The following is a 23,777-nucleotide window of genomic DNA, read 5'->3' on the forward strand; positions in this document are numbered from 1 at the left end:
TCCTAGAATTTCCAGAAAGATTCTGGGCTCTGGGGTCATGTACCCAGGAACAGTGCCCCAAGTACCACTGTGTAACAGAGCCAGTGATGACACTTCTGCATTGCTAACCACATGACTGCCCCCCCCCCCCCATGGATCCTGAGACTTGAGCTTCTGCTTTGGCTGCTTCTGGGACCTGGATTCAACTACCCACAGTCCCCATACATGCCGTACGGTCCCCGCTTCTCCCCAACACAGCGCCAGATGGCCATTCCAAGACTGCAACAGGTGATTCCAAATGGCAGAGCCTATACTCCGTGCTCATGAGGGAAGCTTGAGGAGCAAACACCTGGCGCTTTAGGCTTCTCTGATGGGCAGGGGCATCAGATGCTGGAGACCAAAGAATGACAAATTCTACAACTGCCCTTTCGGTTCTTTTGGTTCCTTCACACTGTTCTTCTGTCTTTTCTGTTAAGCAAAATCTATCCATGGTTCAAGATTCAGTGGATGTTCCACTTCATCTGTGAAATTTTCTCTGACTCCTCTAGTCTTTGGTTTTATCCCTCTTCTGAATCTCTGCATGACTTACAGCCAGAATGAGTTGCGAAAACATAGTATTAAGAAGTTGACTTCATATCATGAGAACTGAACCTCATTGTGCCAAAGAACTGTGTAACTAGAGTACAATTTGGTGGCACTTTTCAATAGTTAATAGAGAAATAAATGGTCTGTAAGGTAGAAATGAATCTTTATTGCTAGCTTCCTTTCCTTTCACCATCCTACTCGCCTTGTCCTGTCTTTGGTCTTTACCTAATAATCGATGCTGTTGTTGCTGATAGTTTGTGATATTTTCTGATCTCCTTAACTAGAAGGAATTCCATTCCCATCTCTGGTAGTTCTTCTGTGATGTCCGCAATGTCTACAAACAGTGCATGCTTATTAATTGGTTGAGAATAAATACGCCTGAAAAACGCAGCAGTTGATGGCATATGTGGATCTTTTGATCCAGTAGGCGTTCACTCCGTGTAAGAATACCTCATTTGTAGCAACCCTAATAAAATTCCTCCCCTTCCTGTAAAACAATTCCCTTCAAGTAGGGATTAACAATGGAACACTTCATTACAGAACTGAAGATCCTCTTAGGAACGTCAGGTTCACAGCCCTCACGGTAAAGTATCTCCTATACATGTCCACACACAAAAAGTTGACTGCATAATCCTTTAATATGCTCTTTAACAGACGGATTTCAGTGTGAGTAAAGAGCAGGTTTTCAGGACTGAGTGGTTTACCCACCAGACTTGTTTTGGTAGAGAAACGTAACTATTGTAATAATTATTGATATCTATGATAAAAATTATTTGAAAGACTGATATCTGATTGCTTAACAAAAATGCATGTAATATATGTTTCCTATTATGGCTTTTCTTTCAAAGAAAATAGTATTTAAGTGTTTTTTTTGGTAAGTGATTTGGGGGACCTCCCTGTGTGCTGCACTTAAATAGTTTCCAAGTAGAAATTTAGATTTACCACTACCAACTTCTTCATTATGTTATTTTAAGCATCTCATTGACTCATCTGAAGAGGTAAAGATATATATTAGCCACATCATTTGTAGATTCAAATTTCATAAGTTCTTTTTGAAAGAACTGATTTATATTTGAGATTTCAATTCATTGAATTTTTCAATTCAATCAATATTAAGAATATCTATTAAACAGACTAGGGGAAACTATTTGCAATCACATATTTGATAAAAGAAAGACTCATATCAAGACTGTAAAAAGAATTTTCAAAACTCCATAAGAAGAAAACAAACAACCCTTGAGAAATGAATAAAATGTTTGAATAGACCTTTCACCAAAGATGTACAGATGGCAAAGAAACACATTAAAAGATGTTCCACATTAGTAGTCTCTAGGGAAATGCAAATTAAAGCACAGTGAGATGCCACTACATACTTATTAGGACGGCTAAAATAAAGAGAAATGGACAATAGCAAGTGTTGGTGAGGATGTGGAGAAACTGGAATTCATAGATGGCTGTGAGAATGTGACGTGAAATGGCCACTTTGGCAAACAATCGAGCAGTTTTTTTATAAAGTTACACAGACACCTAATGTATGACTCAGCTAGTTATTTATCTAGTTCTAGTTCTAGTTATTTATCTGAATGAAACAAAAACTTGTGTTCACACAGAAACCCGAATGGGAAGTTTATAGCCACTTCATTCACAATTGCCCCAAGCTAGAAGCAACCCAATGTCCCTCAGCTGGCAGATGGGTAAACAAACTGGTATATTCGTAAATGCCGTATTCCTGAGCAATGTGGCAGGAACGAACGGCCACAGTAATAACATGGTAACTTAAATGTATTATGCTAAGCGAAATAAGCCATACTTAAAAGGCTACAAACTCTGTGATTTCATTTATATGACCTGCAAAACCTATTTACAGGAACAGAAAACCGTGGTTTCCAGGGGCTGGGGGTGAAGGGTCGGGCTGACTACGTGGGGAGTGGGGGAGTATTTGGGGCAATGAGGCTGCTACATACTTTGATGGTGATGGTGGTTACATGCCTATGCATTTGTTAAAACTCATGGAACTAAAAAGGGAGAAGATTACATATGTAGAGTATACCTTAATACAAAAATTTTAAAAAACTAAGTTCATCCTAGGACTGAGGTAACAGAATCCAGAAACCAGTAAGAGGAGCAGTCTGGCGGAAGAAGGATAACGAAGGGACATGGTTAAGTAAAAGAGAAGCTAGACCGTGATATTTTGTAATAGAAATGTAACAAAGTGTGAGAGTAGCATCCAGAAGTCTTCAATAAACTCTAATTGGGTGTCTGGGTGTGTGCTTCTGTTGGGTGGGGGGTGGGGGAGGAGGGTGTAAGCAGGGAGGGCTTCACAGAAGAAGTGACATTTGATGGACCAAGAAAAGTTCCTCAGTAAGGTGACTTGGGTGAGGGAGAGGGAGTAGGCACATCCAAAGCACAGTGACTAATGGAAGCAGAGCAAGTGAGGCGTTATCTGAAAGAAGGGTGTGAATTTTTAATAAAGACCCAGCGAAAATTTGTTTAATTTTAATTTTAATTAAAGGCGAAGAAAAACATTATTGGAAACATGCAAGCTGTGTTTTTTCTTCGCTGCAGCTGCTAAGCATACAGGCTTCCTGGCAGAGAGCAGGTTATCTGTCCTGTGACTCGCAGGGCACACCCTATGTTAGCCCCAAGGCAAAGAGATAATAATAGTCTGCGAGCCTGGCAGCCTACACTCTGGAAGAGTTTATGAGGAGGAAGTCCGCAATTACATATTTCTGGGCAAACATTAACCAAGATTGAAACCCAGATTTGAAGAAAAATAACAGGCTGGAATCTTCAGACATATTCTGTAGCTGTTCTGTGGATTGAAAACAGTAGTCAAAGACACTGCTGCCGCTGAAAGCGAGGGTAAAATATGGAGAAGACGGTGCCTAAAAGTTGGTAAGAAACCTGTTTTCACACCTGCCCACAGCATGTGTTCTGTAACACATAGAGCATTGTCCACAGCTGAATGGTGGGAAACTATTTACATTCATTACAACAAAGCCAAAGCCACAACATAGGGTCTATTGTTCACCTCACGGCGATGACCGAATCTATTTATCCGTGTGGTTTAAGAGCTCGCCACTGTGCATTGAAAGGCCTCCTCTTGGCAACATCACCCCGAGCATCTCAGTCACAGTTACTACCATCTGAACAATTTGGGTTCTGCGCTGTGGTTTTGTAATTTCCATTTTTAAAACTTCTTAGACTGAACTGTGATGTGCCCAGTCTAGGTTGGGCATCCTTAAAATGAAACTGCTAAGCTAAAATTAGCTTGACAGCAAGATGGTGCGTGTTCATTTTCCTTATATTTATAGCTGACCACAGTCATTATACAGAAGGCATCTAGTCTTTACTGCGCACTCTAGGGAACAGGAGGGGCAGTGGCAGTAACCAAAGCGGGAACTACAAGTTTTTCCAAAGGCAGATGGTCCGAACTAGCACCGGAGCCGCGCCTGCGTCTTAGTGAGGTCGTCCGTGTAAGGGGGAGCGTGGGGGCGGGGAAAGACTTTTCATTGCACAGCTGTTTACTCTTCAGTTCTTCTGCACTTAATCAAGAGTGATGGGACCTTTTCTCAAAGTTTTGCTTGGGGGCCCAGAATTTAACTTAAACATCACCACAAAGGAAAAATATGTAACAAAACTTCCTCTTCCAGTTTTTTCACCAAGGAACTTACCTATTGACCTACCCAAGAGGTGAGGATAAATTCACCCATGGTGATGTAGCCAAAAACATTTTTGACTAGAGTCAAGAAGATCTGAATTTTAGTTTCTGTCTCTAGCCTCTTGTTGTGTGGTTTGGGTCTCAGTTTCATCTGGTAAGTTCAGAAGGTTGAATGAAGACTTGTGATTCAGAATTCTGATAGTCCCCAACTTTTCTGAGGGAAGAAAGATAATTTCCATCATTCTCATTACATGTCAGAGCAACAACTGCAGAGGAAAGAAGAAAACCTATTTATTAACCCCATAAAATCAATATTCTGGGTTGTTTTTTTCCAACTCCAGAATATCATGTGGAAAATTGCTATGCATTAGGGATAAGATTTCTTGTGACACAGTGCACGTTATCCTTTACTTGGTCTGGCATTTGACTATGAAATTCTAAGCAATCCATTTTTGGCTGTGTTGTGTTATTCTAGTTCCACTATCATTCACTTGGCTGAGACATGTTAGTTAAGGCAGAGTTGCAAGCTTTTCTGATCATAGGCTGTACCGTATATCATATTTCTTCTTTTATTTTATTAGTTCAGTTTTTAAAGTAACGGCCTGTAGGAATGTCACAGAAGGTTGCTTAACAGGCTATGTCAAATACCTCATCTAAAATGAGAATAAAAGCTTAATTGTGGTCCCCAACGTTTACTTCTAATGCATTATTTGGATCTTTTTACCATTGTCTTTCCCTGAGTATTCATTAAATTGTGGTGACTGGTGGCGTAGGTCCCTGTTCTTTTGTGAATAATCACAGATACCGAGAGGAGTCAGATAAGAAAGAGATCATCAGGGCCTCAGACACAAGGGGAAGGATGAAGCGGAGACTTACGGATTTACAAGAAAACACCACATTCTGAAGAACATTTTTATGTTGTGACATCTTATATGTGAAAACTGTTTGTGACAATGACCACCTATATAATGTGTCCTAAGGGATTTTAGATCAAGAGTTGTTGAACTTTTTCTACAAATAACCAGAGGACAAATATGCTATGTCTTGTGCGCCTTGGATTTCTGTCCCAACTATTCAAGTCTGCTCTTGTAGCATGGAAGCAGCCATTAACAATATGGAATGGAGGGGTGTTCTGAGTTCCAATAATTTTCTTTTCTTTCCTTTTCTTTCTTTCTTTTTCTTTCTTTCTTTCTTTCTTTCTTTCTTTCTTTCTTTCTTTCTTCCTTCCTTCCTTCCTTTCTTCCTTCCTTTTTCTTCCTTCCTTTTCTTCGTTCCTTTTCTTTCTTTTTCTCTTTCTTTCTTCCTTCCTTCCTTCCTTCCTTCCTTTCTCTTCCTTCCTTTTCTTCCTTCCTTCCTTCCTTCCTTCCTTCCTTCCTTCCTTCCTTTTTCTTCCTTCCCTTTCTTCCTTCCTTCCTTCCTTCCTTCCTTCCTTCCTTCCTTCCTTTCTTTTTCTTCCTTCCTTTTCTTCCTTCCTTCCTTCCTTCCTTCCTTCCTTCCTTCCTTCCTTCCTTTTCCTTCCTTCCTTCCTTCCTTCCTTCCTTCCTTCCTTCCTTCCTTCCTTCCTTCCTTCCTTTTTCTTCCTTCCTTTTCTTCCTTCTCTTTCCTTCCTTCCTTCCTTCCTTCCTTCCTTCCTTCCTTCCTTCCTTCCACAAAGCAGGCAGTGGGCTGGATTTGGGGCCATAGTTCTTTGAACCCTGGTCTAGAATATTGTGATCATCTACATCATTAACACAAATAACCAACATTTATTGTGCCTCCATTAAGCAATTTATAGTAGAGTTAGGGTTAAATTTAAGTTAACCCTTAGGTTAAGAAGACAAGGAAGCTTAAGTATGTGAGGCTTGCAATTCAGGGTCAATTCCCCTATCAGAAGCAACCCAGTTTTTAAAAAAGGAAACTAATAATCTATAGAGATGAAGGTCAAGATAGGGTTTCTTTGAATTCTAGTGTACTCTTCCATTGTACCTAAAATTTTTAAGCATCTACATGGATTGACTGCTTTCATTTACTTAGTGTTTTTTCTTTTTGTACTAGTCTATGACAAAAAAAAAAAAAAAATCCTGAAATTAAAATCAAACTCCTGAGCACTTCTGAATATTCAACCACCTTTTGGGGACAGTTAGTTGTCCTATAGAATGTTTTAGAAATCCTATGATGTCAGGTGACAAACACATTCCAAGCTAAACCATGACTCTTTTTTAATAATTTATATATGTTAAATGATTAAATGCTTGTGAAAAGAAGAATCTGTTTAAACATTTTTATTTTATTTAGTCTTTTTTTTTTTTTTCCCCTCTAGCATCACAGGATTGACCCAAACTAAGGTGAAGTAAGACTAATTTTATCAGATCTATTTTTGGTGTTTCTACTTTCAAGTCTGGATATCCAGTTTCCCTTGGTGATCACAGATGAAATAAAAATCTCATTGCTTTAGAAAATTGAAGAGATGGGTGGACTTGCAGTCCTATTATAACTGCTTATTTTTGTCTTTGTTTTTGACTCTATTATCCTTCATAATAGAAAGCTAAACAGAAGTATCATTCATGAATTTGATTATTGCTCCACATTTTAGCTTCTAGCAAGGCTCTAATTTTAGAACAGATAGACCCACACATAGGGCAAGATTTTAGGGGTGCTGAAACTGTTATGCAATATTATATTTTTTCTTTAGTGTTTGAAAAACTTGCTTCTTTGGCTGAAGACTTATTAAGATACATGTATTTTATTTTTTATTTTAAAAAAGGTTTATTTATTTTAGAGAGAGAGAGGAGAGGGAGAGAGAGAATCTTCAGCATACTGCGCTGAGTGCTGAGTCCTGAGCCCGACATGGGTTTGATTTCAAGACCCGGGGATCATGACCTGAGCCAAAATCAAGAGTCAGGGGCACCTGGGTGGCACAGCGGTTAAGCGTCTGCCTTCGGCTCAGGGCGTGATCCCGGCGTTATGGGATCGAGCTCCACATCAGGCTCCTCTGCTATGAGCCTGCTTCTTCCTCTCCCACTCCCCCTGCTTGTGTTCCCTCTCTCGCTGGCTGTCTCTCTCTCTGTCAAATAAATAAATAAAATCTTAAAAAAAAAAATCAAGAGTCAGTCGCTTAACTGACTGAGCCACCCAGGTGCCCCTAAAATACATGTATTTTACATGGCAAAGAGGTATTATAAACCATTAACATCACAAATTTGCTTGTATCATTGATTATCAGAGATAGGGTCCTAAGTGAATGAAGCCCTAAATAGATACTTAAAAAAAAAAAAAAAAAGATTTATTTATTTATTTATTTACTTGAGAGAGAGAGAGAGAGAGAGAGAGCGCGCGCGCATGAGTTCATGAGGGGGGGAGGGGCAGTGGGAGAAGGAGAGAAGCAGGCTCCCTACTGAGCCCATGTGGAGCCTGATGCAGGCTCGTGATCTCACAACCCTGCAATCATGAGCCTGAGATCATGACCTGAGCTAAAACAAGAGTCAGAAGCTTAACTGACTGAACCATCCAGGCGCCCCCTTGATAGATACTTTTAAAGAGAAGGAAAAAGTGGTGATTTGCTCTCTTTTACTATATCATCTTTCCCCCCTCTATTTCAATAACACTGAAAATACAAGCCTTTTCTGGAACTTGCAGCAAACTCAATGTGTGCTCTCTGGAAGATGCTGGTCAGTAAAAATAATAATCAACTGCCTCATTTTCTCAAATTTTGTGTTCAGCCCATGTAATCTTGATGCTGAAGAAACTTCAGCAATGTGAATGGCTGACTTTATTTGGACTCATTGGATAAAAGCTGTAATCTGAACATATCAAAAAGGATTGGAACGGTTATATGAACTTAATTTGACCTTTTGATGTAGTGCATGTAAAGGTAAAACAATTTTTATAGTAAGAGGCTATTCAGTAGTTTCTAGCTCTGATTCACTTTTTTTTCTCAGTTCTTATATTTTTATGTACTGAGGAAATTGGTGTGACAACAAAGAGGTAGATGTTGAGACTAGTTAACTGGTATACCTTAACATGTATATTATGTGTGCAAATTGATAGGTCCTCAAGAGAGAATTCTATGAGGAGTCTTTGTTGTACCACAGTAGCTTTGTCCAGAAATCAAGAGAATGTACTCTGGCTAACACTGAGAATGGTCAGCCAAGAAAAAGGATGATTTTTCAAAGAGAAGTAGCTCAGGAATTTGCCTCATGCCCGTCCTGTGAAAAAGGGTTTATTACAGATTCTAGGTGAGAGACTGTAGAAGGTAGCACCAGATTTTTAGGAAGCATTTAAAAAAATTCCAGAAAATTCTTTAAAATAAAGTGATATGAATAAAGATTCTCAAAGAAAGAGATTCAGAGATACTTTTATGTTGTCAGGGAGGGTTCCTCCTGAAGCAAAGGGAGAAAACTACCAATATACTGTGGACCTTATTAGGACGTTGTAGCACAGGTATAGCAAAGTTGTTTCATGGCAACTGTGTTGAGAAGGATTCTGGGAATGTCTGGCCTTAGCAAGAAAGAACGCCTTGATGAATTAGTGATGTCTGCTATAGGTATGTGAGGAGAAAGTAATTGTGCATACAGTACATTTGCTTAGTTCTGGCTGAGGTACAGTTTTATAGCAAGTGTTTTGGTTCTTGCAGGGGAAGAAAAAAAATCTTCTCTATCCTGTTAAGTTTAGTGACTAGGGCTTGTGAATTAAACTGACAGGTTAATAGAAGAAAAGATTTATTCTGCACGCTCTTGGGACTTCACAGAAAAGAAGTGGAAACTCAAAGAAGTGGTTAGGTTTGAGGGCTTATATGCCATTAAACAAAGGGCAATAAATTGTGAAGAAGTGATAAGACAAAGGGGAAGGGATTTGAGCTTCTAGAGGTAGTAAATTATAGGAAGGTAAATATATGGGGGAAACTAATGGAAGATAAAGGTTATTTGAGTAAGATTTGTTATACAGACTCAAGGGTGCTATCTCCAGTGATAAAAGCCATCTCTGGTGATTAAGAGCCATTCTCTTCCTGGTATGAGAGAAGGGAAGGAAGATACCTTCACAAAGGCAAATTTATGCTTTGCTTTTAGGAAGAAAGGGGGAGGGCAGAGAGTTTCTCCTGGGTCTGCTGTTTCTTAACTGTCTTCAGCTCCAAATAGTCCTTATGACAGAGTGACATATTTTGGGGTGGCATATTCTGATCCCGTTCAATCTGTAACCTTCGATTTCTTTATCTGTGATGAAGATAATGTTACCTCGGGAACTAGTATGAGAATGAAATGAGATGATGTCTGTGAAAGCATTATGAGAGCTATAAAGCATTCTACAAACGTAAGGGTTGATTCTTATATTTTAGGTTGCGTTTTGTTTCTTCAGATTGAAATCTCAGTTCCTTAAAAATTTACGATCAAATTGACCCAGTTGGCAAATGGAATGGAGATGAGAAACACAAAAACATCTTTCTGTATCTTTCAAAAAATGCATCTTTTACTGTCAATAAATAGCCAAGAAAGATAGGAATGGAACTAATTATCTGCAAATATCCCCTGACTCCTTCACTTCCCATCTGAATTTAATTCTAAAAAAAGGGACCCTGATGGATTCCTGCCTTCAGGTATAATTACCTCGAAATTGACTGACATTTAAAGCACACACGACACTTTTTAGCTTTAATTAGGCTAAATTGGTGGAATTTATTTGACCGGTAGTTTTGGGGATGGTTGGAGGCATGAGAATATACTTAGCATATCATTTCCTGCTGATGCTAAGATTTGGCCCCTATTAGAGAATTCTATATTTAGGATAAAATCACTAAGAAATGTAGCCCGGTGATTGTATGACCATGAAGTAATCAGTGCAGTCAGTGAGAGAAGTGCTGAGAAAAAAAAAAAATTGTCACTGACAACAGCAGTGACCAAAAATCCACAGAAGTTTTATATAAACTATCTTGAGGGTTTTCTTGATTGAAGGATGTTAAAATTCTTTTGCTTTGCTGTAACATTTTTTTTTGATATTGATAATATGGACACCATAAAGAAATGCAATATATAAGAAGTGTTTTAGACCAACTCCAAAAAGCATGGATCAAAATATATTCATCTAAGTTGTCTCTTATGATTGCTTTAAATTCCTCTGTATTTGTGGCTGTTTCTCCTTGTTTGTAATTTTGTTAGCTTTTTTTTTTTCTAGGTTGGGCCAGCTAATGGTTTGTTATTTCATTCATTATTGCAAAGAATCACTTCTGGAGTTTATTTGTCACTAATACTCTTATTTATTTTATTTTGGTATTCTGGTATCATTAACTAATTTTCTTTTTCTTTTCTTTTTTTAAGAGATTTTTAAAAAAAGATTTTATTTGTTTATTTGAGAGACAGAGTGAGCAAATCAGAGAGAGAGCGAGAGAGAGAGAGAGAGAGAGAGAGAGAGAGAGAGAGGGAGAACACAGGAGCAGAGGTAGAGGGAGAGGGAGATGCAGACTCTCCAGTGAGCAAGAAGCCCGACCTGGGCCTCGATCCCAGGACCCTGGGATCATGACCTGAGCTGAAGGCAGACACTTAACTGACTGAGCCACCCAGGCACCCCCAATTTTGTTTTTCTAGTGCATAATATTTTTTCTTCCTTTTTACACTTCCTTAATTTTATTTTGTTGTTTTTTCTCTAAATATTGATTTGAATGCTCAATTTATTTTTATTCTTTCTCATTTAGTAATGTGTTTATGATTTTGTATTTAGCTGTAAGAATTTAGCCTGACCCATATTTTTAAAATATATAATGTATTTTATTATTATTTTGCAGATATTTTGAAATTTTAGTTTTGATTTTCTCTTTGATGTGTTGATTAAAAGTAAATTTCTTAATGTTCATAAGATTGACTTTCTTCCTCTCCTTGTCCTTCTCTCCTCTTCTTCCTCTTTATTTATAGTCTAATATCACCAGACATCATAGTCAGATAATATGTGTGGTGCTATTTCTAGTTTCTTTTTGTTTTATTTATGTTAAGAATTTTATAACCACCCCATGAATTCTTGTAAAGCAGGTGAATTATTTTTATTAGGATAGCAAGTTCTACGTATCCATCATGTTCGTGCTCATCAATTGTGTAATTGAAATGCAACATTCTGAATTGTTTTTTGTTTAAGTTGATTTTCCGTGGGCTAATATTGTGTTATTGAGTCTCCTATTATTATGTTTTAATCTACTTTTCTTTGCATTTCCTATAGTCTATGTGTTATGAATCTTAATATAACTATTTTGTGCATAAAGAACATTATAATCTCATCATGGCTTGTATTCTTTATCATAGTTTCCTCTTTGTTTTGTTTAACACTTTTGTTTGAATTTAATTTTGCAAATTAATTTTCATATTAATACTGTGATCAACATTCATGATAGTGTTACAAATGTAATAATTATAAATTAGATGAACATAGAAAATCGTAGCTTTTTATTTTTATTATTTATTTTTTTATTGTTGAGGTATAATTGACATACAGCATTATATTAACTTCAGGTGTACAACATATTGACCCAACGATTCTATAGATTACTCAGTGCTCGCTACGATATATGTGGTCGCCATCTGTCACCATACCACGTTATTACAATGTTATTGACTATATTTCCTATGCTGTACTTTTCATCTCGGTGACTTATTTGTTCTAAGTTTGTACCTCTCAGTTCCCTTTGTTTGTTCCCTTCCTCCCTCCCCTCTGGGAACAACCAGTTTGTTCTGTGTATCAATGAATCTGTTTGTTCATTTGTTTTGTTAGTTTCCTCATGTAAGTGAAATCATATGGTATTTGTCTTCCTCTGTCTGACTTGTTTCACTTAGCCTAATATCCTCTAGCTCCATCCATGTTGTCGCAAATGGCAAGATCTCATTCATTTTTATGGCTAAGTAGTATTCCATGGTGTATATGTGTGTGTGTGTGTGTGTGTGTGTGTGTGTGTGTAGCACATCTTCTTTATCCATCTATCAATGAACACTTGGGTTGGTTCCATATCTTGGCTATTGTAAATTATGCTGCAGCAAACATAGGGATGACAATATCTTTTTGCGTTAGTGTTTTCATTTTCATTGAGTAAATACCCAGTAGTGGAATTACTGGATTGTATGGTATTCTATTTTTAATTTTTTGAGGAACTTCCATACTGTTTTCCACAGTGGCTGCACCAGTTTGCATTCTTGCCAACAGTGAACGAGGGTTCCCATTTCTCCACATCCTCACCAATGCCTGTTGTTTCTTGTCTTTCTGGTACGAGCCATCTGACTGGTATGAGGTAATATCTCATGGTGGTTTTGGTTTGCATGTCCCTGATGATGAGTGATGTTGGGCACGTTTTCATGTATCTGTTGGCCATCTGGATGTCTTCTTTGGAAAGATGTCTTCTTTGGGAAGATGTCTATTCAGGTTGTAGCTTCTTTATTTCTTATATTTGAGCTAATTCTCTTCATAAGCCTTTACTCTTCTAGAAAGGAAGAAAACTGGAACTTCCCAATTAATGGTATCCTAGTTACCTTAGGGTTACTTATGCTCTTTGGGGTAAATGCTCGGGTTTTTTGGATGCTCCTTTCCTCTCCCTCCATCTCCTCGAGGTGGCATCTCGGAATATGAGGTGGGATTATATAACGTGGATAACAGTGACATGGATTTGTCACCGTTCTCTGTGTCCTTATTAGTCTCTTTTGTGAGGCTCTGTCGAGGTAGGACTGAGCCTCTCTGGGCTTTGGGGTGTATGGGCATTGGATTGAGTAATATTCATATTCTGTGGTCTCTGCTGTCTCTGACACAGGGTCTCTGGTGATGCAACAGCCTCTAGTTCTTCTGCGCCCGTCACTAAGACACATGGGAACTTCTGGGTTCCTCTCATTCTACACACAGACTTTGAGGAGTCACCCACTACCCCAGGTTCAGGGGCCCAGTCCCCTTCCTCTATCAATCCATATCACTTATTTTTTCCACATCATGTTGTAAGGCACTACGCAGTAAGAAGGGTTTTCCTTAAGGACTCGCAGTCTCCTCTTCTGCTGGGGGAAGAGGACCACCAGCTCTGATGTTTTCAGCTTTCCTCCATACTTATTGGAATTTTTTTTTGTAGTTTTATCTCTTTTTATGTCCATTTTAGAACTTTTGACTTCTCTGAGTTGCTTTGTGCTTTAAATTAGAGATAAACCTAAAGCACTGTTTTAGGAATGTACAATGTAATCTGAACATCTTGTTCCTTTAATAAGTATATTTACCTCAGTGACCTACATTGTTGATCCATCAGCACATCCTGTTAATTTTATCTTCAACTCCATCTACTTTTTGTCTCCACCACTACCATCCTAATATAAGCTGCCCTCTTTTTGTTTGTTTTGTTTTGGTCTGCAGTAATGCAAGAGCCTCCAAATTTATACCCTGATTCCAAACCACACAGCAGCCTGAGTGATTATTTAAAAATATGAATGAGATCTTAAGTTTGCAAGACTTGACAAAGGCATCTCGCCACACTTGAAATAGAATTCAGACTCTTTCCCCGATTCTATATGGACTGTATTCTCTAGCTCCCACCCGCCCACCTCTGTAGCATCATCTCCTACTCCTTTCTTCCTCGCTGACTATACTCTGGCCAAACCACACTGACATTCTTTCTGCTCTGGGAACTAGACAAGCTCCTTCCTGCTTACGGCTCTGGGGCTAGTCTCCCCTGTCTGTGGAATGTTTTCTCCATGGCTCCTTAAATCTGGCTTCTTCCTGGTATAACTTTGAATTGTCACATCCTTACAAGAGGGCTTCTCTGACCATCCAATCTAAATAGTTTTCCAGTTGCATTTTATCACATTCCCCTTTTCTGTGTTCATCACAGTGCACATTGCTACCTGATTACTCTTACTGATATATTTGTTTATCTGTCTCAAGCAATAATAAGTGAGCTGTACACGAGTAGGAACATGCCTGTCAGTTATCACTAATAATGATAAGAGTAGTGGTGAAAGAATATAGCCTCTGCTATTGATTCTTTAAACTGGTTCTATTCTAAGCCCTTTCCATGTAGTAAGTCTTTAATCTTCATTGCAGTCTCATGAGGCTGATACTATTGTTACCCTCATTTTATAGTTGTAAGAACTGAGGCACAGAGAATTTCAGTGATGTATGCAGGGTCACATGGCTATTAAATGGAAAAGGTGGGGTTTGAACCCAGGCAAAGTGTCTTCTGGCGCCGCACGTCTATGCGCTAGTCACAGGAGGTACGGATCCAAATAAGGCAGAGACACTCCTCTCAAATTCTCTATAGTTAGGAAGTTTGGGAAAATGAAAGAAATCACGACAAAGCATGATACGTTTTATATTACAGGTATGGGGGGGTTGGCTAGGAAAGCATATAAATGAAGCATCTTATTTATATTATACGAATTTTTTTGTATTAAAATATATCAGAAAAGCCTGAAATGTCTTCATTGCTTCATTAGTATATAGTAGCCCCCTCATCTGTGATTTCTCTTTCTGTGGTTTTAGTTACCCAGGGACAACCGGGTCAGAAGCAGGCGATCCTCCTTCTGACCTACCATCAGAAAGTCGGGGGCTCCTGGCGGGCTCAGTCGGGGGAGCATGCAACTCTTGATCTCAGGCTTGTGAGGTGGAGTGCCACCCTGGGTGTAGTGGTTACCTAAAAATAAAATCTAAAAAAAGTCAGTAGTAACCTCACACTACATCAGCACTCCTTCGTTCGCCTCATTCATCTTACCACACCGGCATTTTGTCATGTCGCATCATCCTAAGAAGGGTGAGTACAGTAAAATAAGATACTTTGAGAGAGGCCACATTCACGTAACTTTTATTACAGTATATTGTTATCATTGTTCTCTTTTGTTATGAGTTAGTGTTAATCTCTTACTATGCCGAATTTATAAATTAAACCTTATTATAGGTATGTTTCTATAGGAAAAAACAGTACGTACAGGGTTTGGTATTACCTGTGGTTTCAGGCATTGCCGGGAGTCTTGGAATGTATCCCCCTGCAGATAAGGGGGAACGACTGTATTTGTTGGGCCATCCACCTTTCCTTATCTAGGTTATCTAGCATCGTGCTTGTAGAAATGTGGAGGTAGCCAGATGAAACATTTTCAATATAAAACATACTGAGTAACTGAAATCTGTCAGACTGGATTTTTTTTTTTTTTCCTAAAATGATTCTGATATTGGTTTTCTGTTCCTTTACTTTGGCTAAGAGAGAGATTGATTCACAGGTGACAGATGATGTGAGGGAACTGGAAGAAGGTGAAACCAACCATCAAGAGAAAACCATTATTTGCCTACTTTGAAGAAATCATTTGAAATAATGAGGCATGATTAATGTCAGTGCTTAGGATTATATGAAAGTTTACCAAGATACCCAGTGCAGTTCTAATGGCCAGAAATGGCCGTTTGATCACAGATATGTCAACTAGCCATCCCATGCCTCACTGAATTTAGCAGTAAAATGAGATTAACTGTATACATCAAGTAAAAAATTAGACTGCGATTACCACCAATAATGGCTAGTCTACTTTTAGTGCCAGAAACTAATCTAAGGGCATTGCAGTTTCTTTAATCTTCGTAGCAAACCTGGTGAGGGATGCTCCGTGGTTTACTGATAAGAAAATTGAGGCCCAGAAAGGTTAAGTAATTTGCCTAACATCTCACCGCTACAAAGTGTGAATTTGAACCCAACCACAGGGTTGTGTAAATAAAACAAACAAATCATTGCCACTATTGAGCGGCTTCTGTGTGCCTGGCACTGGGCTAGGCACTTTCATGTGTTGTCTCATTCACTTCTCATAACCCGTGAAGTAAGCGTTGTACTCATATGACAGGTAAAGAGCTGAGACTCAGGATTATGGAATTTTCCCAAGGTTATGTAAGGTCAGGCCTGCCTGACTCCAAAGTCTATACAAACTAGTAATTCATTAAACTCTTTAAACTGGCAAATGGTGTACTGTTCTTTCTTCTCCATAATTGCCTCTCCCGCTCTTATCCTTCTCCTCTGGTACTTTTCTCATTCTTTGTGCTTTTATGATACATCGCTAAATAATGTGCATAATATAAAACCTGTTAACATTTTCTGGGCCCAGACTATGTGCTGGGCATGGTGCTACATTGTTTGCTATTCATTACCTCATTTAATCCTCCCAGTGATCAAATATCACAGGTACCACTATTAGCACCATTTTATGTATGAGGCAACTAAAGGTCATAGAGATACTCTGGACAGCCTTTTGCTGAAGCGTCTGGTGATGCAATATTCCTTTGAGAAAATGGAGCATTTTAAAGCCTTGTTGCATTTGCTTGCGCTGAGAATAAATGAGCCAGATTAAAAATTCTCCTAGTTTTTGAACATTAAAAAAACATGCAATCCTATTTAAAACAATTTTTTCCCCCTCTTGAGCAGGGTGGTTTGGAGTTGTCTTCTTTGTGGTGTGTTTCTTGAAAAGTTCTATTGGGCTAATCTGGTTAATTCTGGATGCTTCCTTTTGCCTTGTCTTTCTGTGACTCTGTTCCTTTCTCAGGACAGCCACCATTAGCTTATGTCTACTGAAGGAACCAGTGGAGGGGGCGGGGGTGGGGGAGCAGGGTGTTGGGTCTCTGGGAAACTCATTTGCATACTTCTTGTTACAAAGGCCGACCACATCCTGGTTAAGACAATGTGCTGTCTGATAAACAGACTGCATCCCCCAGTGTCTGCCTGGAGCTCCGCCAGCCTGTGGTCCGCCTTTGTCACAAGGTGCTGTTTATTCTGCCTGGAAGTCCAAGGACAGGACAAACCAGCTAAATGAACCTTCTATTTCTCCCATTCTCTGGCAGAAATTCCTTGGGTCAAAAACATTTATTAATATTAGATTAAGGGGGAGACATCAGAATTCTCCAAAGAAGCTTCCCTAACTCTGTGGAAAACCTATAAAAGGTTTTTAACTTCTTTTCTAGCTATGAATTCTTTGGGGCTTGGGGAAATGCGAAAACTTGGAAAATACAGTGTGAGGGCAATATAAAGATCAAGGTTTGCCAAGATTTTGTGTTGATAAATATTTATTTCCACATCTGTTTTCTATGTGTTCCCTTTCTCTTTTCCTCCTCCCTTCCAACCCAACACACGGACAAAAGGAAGTGGAGGCTTAAACAATTAACTGGTGACTGCAGGACATGTTTAGGAATCTGGATAATTGACTTCTAATTTCTCCATTCTTTCTACAGTTTAGTAAATTAAAAAACATTTTTGTGATGCAGTCTCATGTATGGCAGTTAAGGTAAGAAATCTCTCTGGGCTGGTTTTTTTTTTTTTAACTGCTTTTTCTTAACTGCCGTCAAAACAATTCAACATTTCCTGCTCTGCTGAAAGTATTTTCGAATGTAGATGCGGTACCTATTTTAAGGTATATTTTAACCACCACTTTTATTGGTGACTGTGATCACTGAAAGGAAGGCACTCGGCGGTACGGGAGTTGTTTTAATAGTTTTAATCAACAATTCCTGTAAACAGACTTTGTCTTGAGGGAATAGAGTATACAGCGATTTCCTTTCTGCATTTCCAGAGACCTCTTAAATAGATTACAGCCACTCATCTGTAGCTAATCCCACCCGTGTAGTGAAGGCTTCCTCCTGGACGCATTCGTGGAGGATCGTGCTAGAGATGATGTGACGGGACAGTTTGAGAACGCTGCCAGTCGGCATTTTGAAGGATTACTAACATTTCCAATAAGACCTCTGAAGAGATTTCTGGCAGCCGAGGAACAATAATATGATAGAGATTGATTATTTTGAGGTTTTGAAGCTAAATACTAGCACATGGTGACTATTGAGGCTTACTGTGAAAATGAGAATTAGACCTCTGTGGAAAACCTTGTGAAGCATACAGTGAGGGAGAGAAGTTATCTGAGCAGTATCAGCTTTCCTAGATTAGGAAAGATCCCGAACTTTTAGTGAATATATTTTCCTTTTTCTTCCTTCCCTCCCTCCCTCCCTTCCTTCCTTCATCCCCCTTTCTTTCTTTCTTTCTTTCTTTCTTTCTTTCTTTCTTTCTTTCTTTCTTTCTTTCTTTCTTTTCTTCTCTTTTCTCTTTTCTTTCTTTCTTTCTTTCTTTCTTTCTTTCTTTCTTTCTTTCTTTCTTTCTTTCTTTCTTTCTTCTTCCTTCCTTCCTTCCTTCCTTCTTTCTTTTCTTTTCTTTTCTTTTCTTTTCTTTTCTTTTCTTTTCTTTTCTTTTCTTTTCTTTTCATCACACCAGTCCTGAAGTTTCAACGTCAGCAGCAATTAAGAGCCTACCAAGGAGGGGGAGCTGACTTCTGTTCCAAAGAGCCAGTTGTAGAAAGAGCAGCCTCGATAAAGGGGGGCTGTGATAGCATTGTGAGGTGTTGAATGAACATGCTTTCCTCTTTATTGGCCGTGTGGCTTTGGGCAAGTCACTTAACCTATCTGAGCCTTAGTTTCCTCACCAAGGTAATAATACCCACCTTGCTGTATTTTGTTGTAAGCATTAGATGTTGATAGCCTAACAATAATGTCTGACAAAATAGTCAGCCCTCAGCCAATAATATGTTTCCCTTCCTGTCTCACTCCCAAGTTCTCCTGCCTTATTTTGCACTTGATGTGTTAATAGGCACTTGAGATTGGGTGTGCCACTCTACTTCTTGGAGCCTCATTTCTGAAATGAAGAGTCAATGTTTCTAGGTTCCTCCTGGTTCTGAAATAGTACAGTATCATGAAGTATGGAAGGAAGTGGTTGTACTCCACCATCAGGAATGTTAATCAACAAAGCCATGGTCTTTGTATGCTAAGATGTGCAACGGTAAGATGGTGTGATGACAGTGCCTCCTTTGACCTGTTCAGAAGCATTTCTACATTGAATTGCACACAGTCTTGGAGTTTGGCCATTTTCATGCTCTTAACGATGTTTCTGGTTTTGTTTTGCTCTGGAAGACCTTTATCATCATGGGGGCTAAAGAGATTCCTGAGGGCAAGAAATAGGTTTTTTTTTTTTTTTTTAAAGATTTTATTTATTTATTTGACAGAGATACAGACAGCTAGCGAGAGAGGGAACACAAGCAGGGGGAGTGGGAGAGGAAGAAGCAGGCTCATAGTGGAGGAGCCTGATGTGGGGCTCGATCCCATAACGCTGGGATCATGCCCTGAGCCGAAGGCAGACGCTTAACCGCTGTGCCACCCAGGTGCCCCAAGAAATAGGTTTTTTTAATCTCTTTAATCCTGGTGTCCAACAGACTGTCCGGCAGATGGTAGGTTCTCAGTCAGCATGTGGAATGAATAAATCCAGTGGATATCATTTATTGACCGTCTACTCAAGCTAGGGGCCCTGTTTGAGCTTTATTGACATTGTTGTATTTATTATGATATAAATCTAGTACAAATCAAGTAGCAATTTTCCTCGTATACTTTGGAAAAGTAGATGTAAAAGGTTGTCCACTACTGAAACTTCTTCACTGTGCTTCTCCAGCCCTCTACTTCTCTGTATCCTCTGCCCCAGGTGCCTTTGATGAAATGTGTCACACCATGCTCTTTGATCTGATATGTAAAAGGACTATAGGCATTACAAAAAGTAAATACAAGGACTAGAGGCATTTAGAATGCAGGTGTCTCGGGGCGCCTGGGTGGCACAGCGGTTAAGCATCTGCCTTCGGCTCAGGGCGTGATCCCGGCGTCATGGGATCGAGCCCCACATCAGGCTCCTCCACTATGAGCCTGCTTCTTCCTCTCCCACTCCCCCTGCTTGTGTTCCCTCTCTTGCTGGCTGTCTCTCTCTCTGTCAAATAAATAAATAAAATCTTAAAAAAAAAAAAAAAAGAATGCAGGTGTCTTATTGGTTATCCAGTCCTACAACCTGATCTCCTCCACAAAGGGTTTTGCCTCCAGCTGGAGCTCAGCTGGTCTTATAGGAGCCTATGTGCTTCGTGTTCTTGGCTTCCTCCAGGAGTCACAGCTGTCTCTGGATTATCTAAGGGAGATCATCCAGCATGGCTTATGGTTATTACCTGGCTCCCTGCCTCTTGGAGGTTTGACTGTTCATTGCCATCTCTACCAGAGGGTAGGGAGAGGGAAAGCAAAAAAAAAAAAAAAAAAAAAAAAAAAAAGTTGGAACTCAAACCAGTGCATTTCACTCCTTGGTTACAGTTCTGGTAAATTACTGGACCAGAAGTGAAGGAAATTGAAGTTGTAGGGTTTCCATCGCCATTTGGCCCGTTTCCCAAAGGTTTTGCTGGCCAGTGTGTTTGAGGATAGGAAGTGGCTAGGGTGTAGTTTCAGACCTGAACATTGACTCTCTCATCAGAAAAGATGGGATAAAGCCTATAGGTCATTCCTATGTTTGAAGAAGTGGTCGACCAGACTTACACATATGATTATTGCTGGGACACCACGTGTGGGGTTTGTCTGCCAACAGTGTGGCTGTATAAGGTAGAAGGTGGCACGGTGGTTATGTGTGGTTGTTTTCATCCCAAGTTCTTTGGCATTCAGGGCATGGGACAGAAGTATATAGTTTTGGTTTGGCATTCTGTGACTATCCAGCTGGGTTATTTTCTTTCCTCCTCTTTTATGGGGTAGTTAAAGTTTCGATTTTCTTTTTACCACAGAATCTAATTTAGTTGTGGCATTTTAAAAATTATTTTTTGTATATGTGCCCTGAGCTTTTTAGGTTATTGGTAAACTTTAAAAAATACCACAGTGCTTGTAAACATATATAATTTAAGAACCAGTCATGACCGAAGCCTATGATATCCTTTGGAAAATTCTTACTTGGAAGCAATTCTAATTAACAAGTTATTTTCTGGTTTCCTTCTTGCATGCTTTATTAATAATAATGCCATTAGTGGGACAGAATCTTTTTTCCCACTAGGATTTAATTTTTCCCTATTCCTTTTCTTAGTTATTATAGAATAATCAATTTTATTGTACTTACCTTTTATGAAAAACATGTTACACTTGTGATAACAAACAACGAACATGACAGAGATGAGAACAGTTGGATTCTTGAAAGTCAGAGATGTTCTTTGCAGATGTTCTTTTATAATAAGCTCAATGAAGATGAACTACAGGGAAACCTCATTAAACCACAATTGGTTTATTCCAAAGAATCTCACAATTTAAAGAACATGTTCTTCCCCTGGTTATTAGGTATCTAATAAACACAAGGATATTGGATAACTTGCTTGGCTATTCAGAACTATTTTGTTTTTCCTGTCATTTGAATTCCAGGTTAGGACAGGTTGATTCCTTTAGGTAGTGAAGAGACTAACGTCTGGATGAAACACTGGTAGACTATCCCGCCCATTTCTAACTGAGTGTTGGGCCACAGTGAACAAGAGTGGTTAGGCAGTGACGTTTTGGTATCCAGAAGATATGGTGACCTGGTTCTTCCTTCTGGAACATGTCAAGGTCTAGTGAAGACAAGGTTCTTCTGCTTAGGAAAGATGAGATCGTAGCTCAGTTCTACTTTGTAAGATGCACATGATGAACCTCTCGAGTAAATGTTCCAGAACCACTGATTGCCTTTTTCCACTTCTGGCATGGGGATGTATGTGAGGAATTTATTTAATTTATCTGGCATGGGAATTTATGTTAATCATATAATATTTATTTACCCAATTATTTGCCTCGATGTCAATTGATGGCTCAAAAATGAATTAAGCTTGTAATATTTCTTGCAGCTACTTTATGCCATTGCCCTGGAAACTGAGAACTTCTCAAGCCTTTAAGAAAGTTATATTTGATAGCACCAAGCAACACACAGCAGCAGCAGCAGCAGCATACTTTCTGAAATTCCTTCCTACAGTGATGAAGAATTTCAAAGTAAGTCTATTGTGTAGGTACCAAAATTAGTGTCTAAAATGTGTGTAGCAACTATGTATGATTTTATTATGGGAATTAGTGAAATGCACAGGAACCCAACATATTTACAATGTGTATTTGCTTAGTATTTGTTATGTAAACCTGGACTCATTCTTGAGCACATGGGCTTCAGTATCTGCCAGGATTGGTGTGTTTCTGCTATTAAAAGACTGTTTTCCCCAAGTACTGCTTCCTTGAAAAGACACTTTGTTGGTGATTATATGGCTGTTTGATATCCTGTGATCACCGTTCTTTTAAATGCTTCTCTGCCCAAGTTTACGTGTATCCACATTGGGTAAGGAGGTAGCAATAACAGGTTATCATAAGTTACAACAGATGAGTATTTCCCACAGTTGAGTATTATTATCTTGGATGAATAGCTGAAAGGAGCTGTAGTACATCTAGCCTCTTCTCTTTGATCCTCATTCTGCTCATGATGGTTGATGTTTGTTATGAGATGTCTTCTAAACTGGGGAAAGGCTTAATGACCTTTCGTGGTTCTTAATTCAGCGCTTTCTATGTCACTAAGTGGTCAAGGAGCAACTTTACTGTGTTGTCTAAAATTTTTAATTCTTAGAGTACTGCTAATAATACTAAGTTAGTAGTAAGTGATTTTAGAAAAAAATACGTTGGGAAAAATGAGTATTTGCAGAGTATTTTTGCCAATTCAAGATTTATAAATCCACATTGCAGGTTCTCGGGGAGTATTAAACAACATTGCATAATAATATGCACCTCCATCTAGTTTGGAATGCTAATGGAAGAAACTGATATTTACTGAGTGCCTGCTATGAACTAGGTACCTTGCAAGGTCCTTGTATATACTAGCATGTTTGATCCCTTGGGGTGGTATTACTAACTCTATTTTAAAAGATGAAGTCACTGACATTTTTAAAGATTAAACCAAATTTCCCAAGGTCATTTAAGTAGTAAGTGCAAGCTAATCTTTTAAGAAAATCCATGCCTTCCTGACTATATCACTAGTCTATTTTTCTAGAATTCCTGGGCCTTGGCTGCTAGTAAAATAGAATATTTGTAATATCTGTAGTATCAGATTTTGCAGCCCCATGGGCACAATTATAAAGCAGCATTCTACCGAACACAGATATGTACATACCCATTACCATCTGTCTGTCCTCCACCAATCAGTGAACCCCGTCCTAGAATTCTTCTCCCGTCTATTGCAAAGGCTAAAATGCTATTCAAGCCCTTAAACCTTATCACTGGAATGGTTTAATTGGTCCCTGTTGACTCTGGTCTACACTGAGAGATGTGGCTAAATTAATATGCTGAACCACCATTTTCATTAAGTCAGCTGACGTCTCCCAGTTGCCTGCAGATAAAACTCCTAAGCATGACACTCACAGATTTATATAAACTGTCCCCAGTCTGCCTTTTCTGAATCCTCTCCCACTACCCTTCTATCTGGACCTGGATCCAGTGTTGCTAAATGGTCTTCTTACACTTCCACCTGTGGGTAATGCTGTTTTTCCAGCCCTTTCATTCTTAACAAACTTGATCATTCTGAGCCCATGGCAGATCCTAGTTCCTTGAAAGCTGCCTCTATTAGGTCAAAAATGTTCTCTTTTCATAATGTTTGGCCACAACCACTTACTGCAAGGCATTATGAAAAGAGAACATGTTTGAGCACTGAGTCTTTTACTTACTGACTGTGTGAACTTAGGAGGTCACTTCATATGTAAGGCTCAGTTTCCTTAAACATAAAATGAGTATAGGTATAACAATC

At 39.0% G+C, this 23,777-nt stretch overlaps 1 long non-coding RNA gene across 9 annotated transcripts in view; it reads left to right on the top strand.

The window, feature by feature from the left end:
- The window catches only part of LOC148109061 (uncharacterized), a 229,516-nt gene that overhangs the window by 58,868 nt on the left and 146,871 nt on the right, over positions 1-23,777 (top strand). For all 9 annotated transcript variants that reach the window (XR_015726481.1, XR_015726484.1, XR_015726485.1 and 6 more), the window contains exon 3: positions 21,850-21,991. This is a non-coding gene — a long non-coding RNA (uncharacterized LOC148109061). The remainder of the gene's footprint in view (positions 1-21,849; positions 21,992-23,777) is intronic.

The sequence above is a fragment of the Ursus americanus genome, chromosome 13 (assembly GCF_024610735.1).
Source record: "Ursus americanus isolate L20-20 chromosome 13, mUrsAme1.1.p, whole genome shotgun sequence".
NCBI classification, from domain to species: Eukaryota; Metazoa; Chordata; class Mammalia; order Carnivora; family Ursidae; genus Ursus; species Ursus americanus.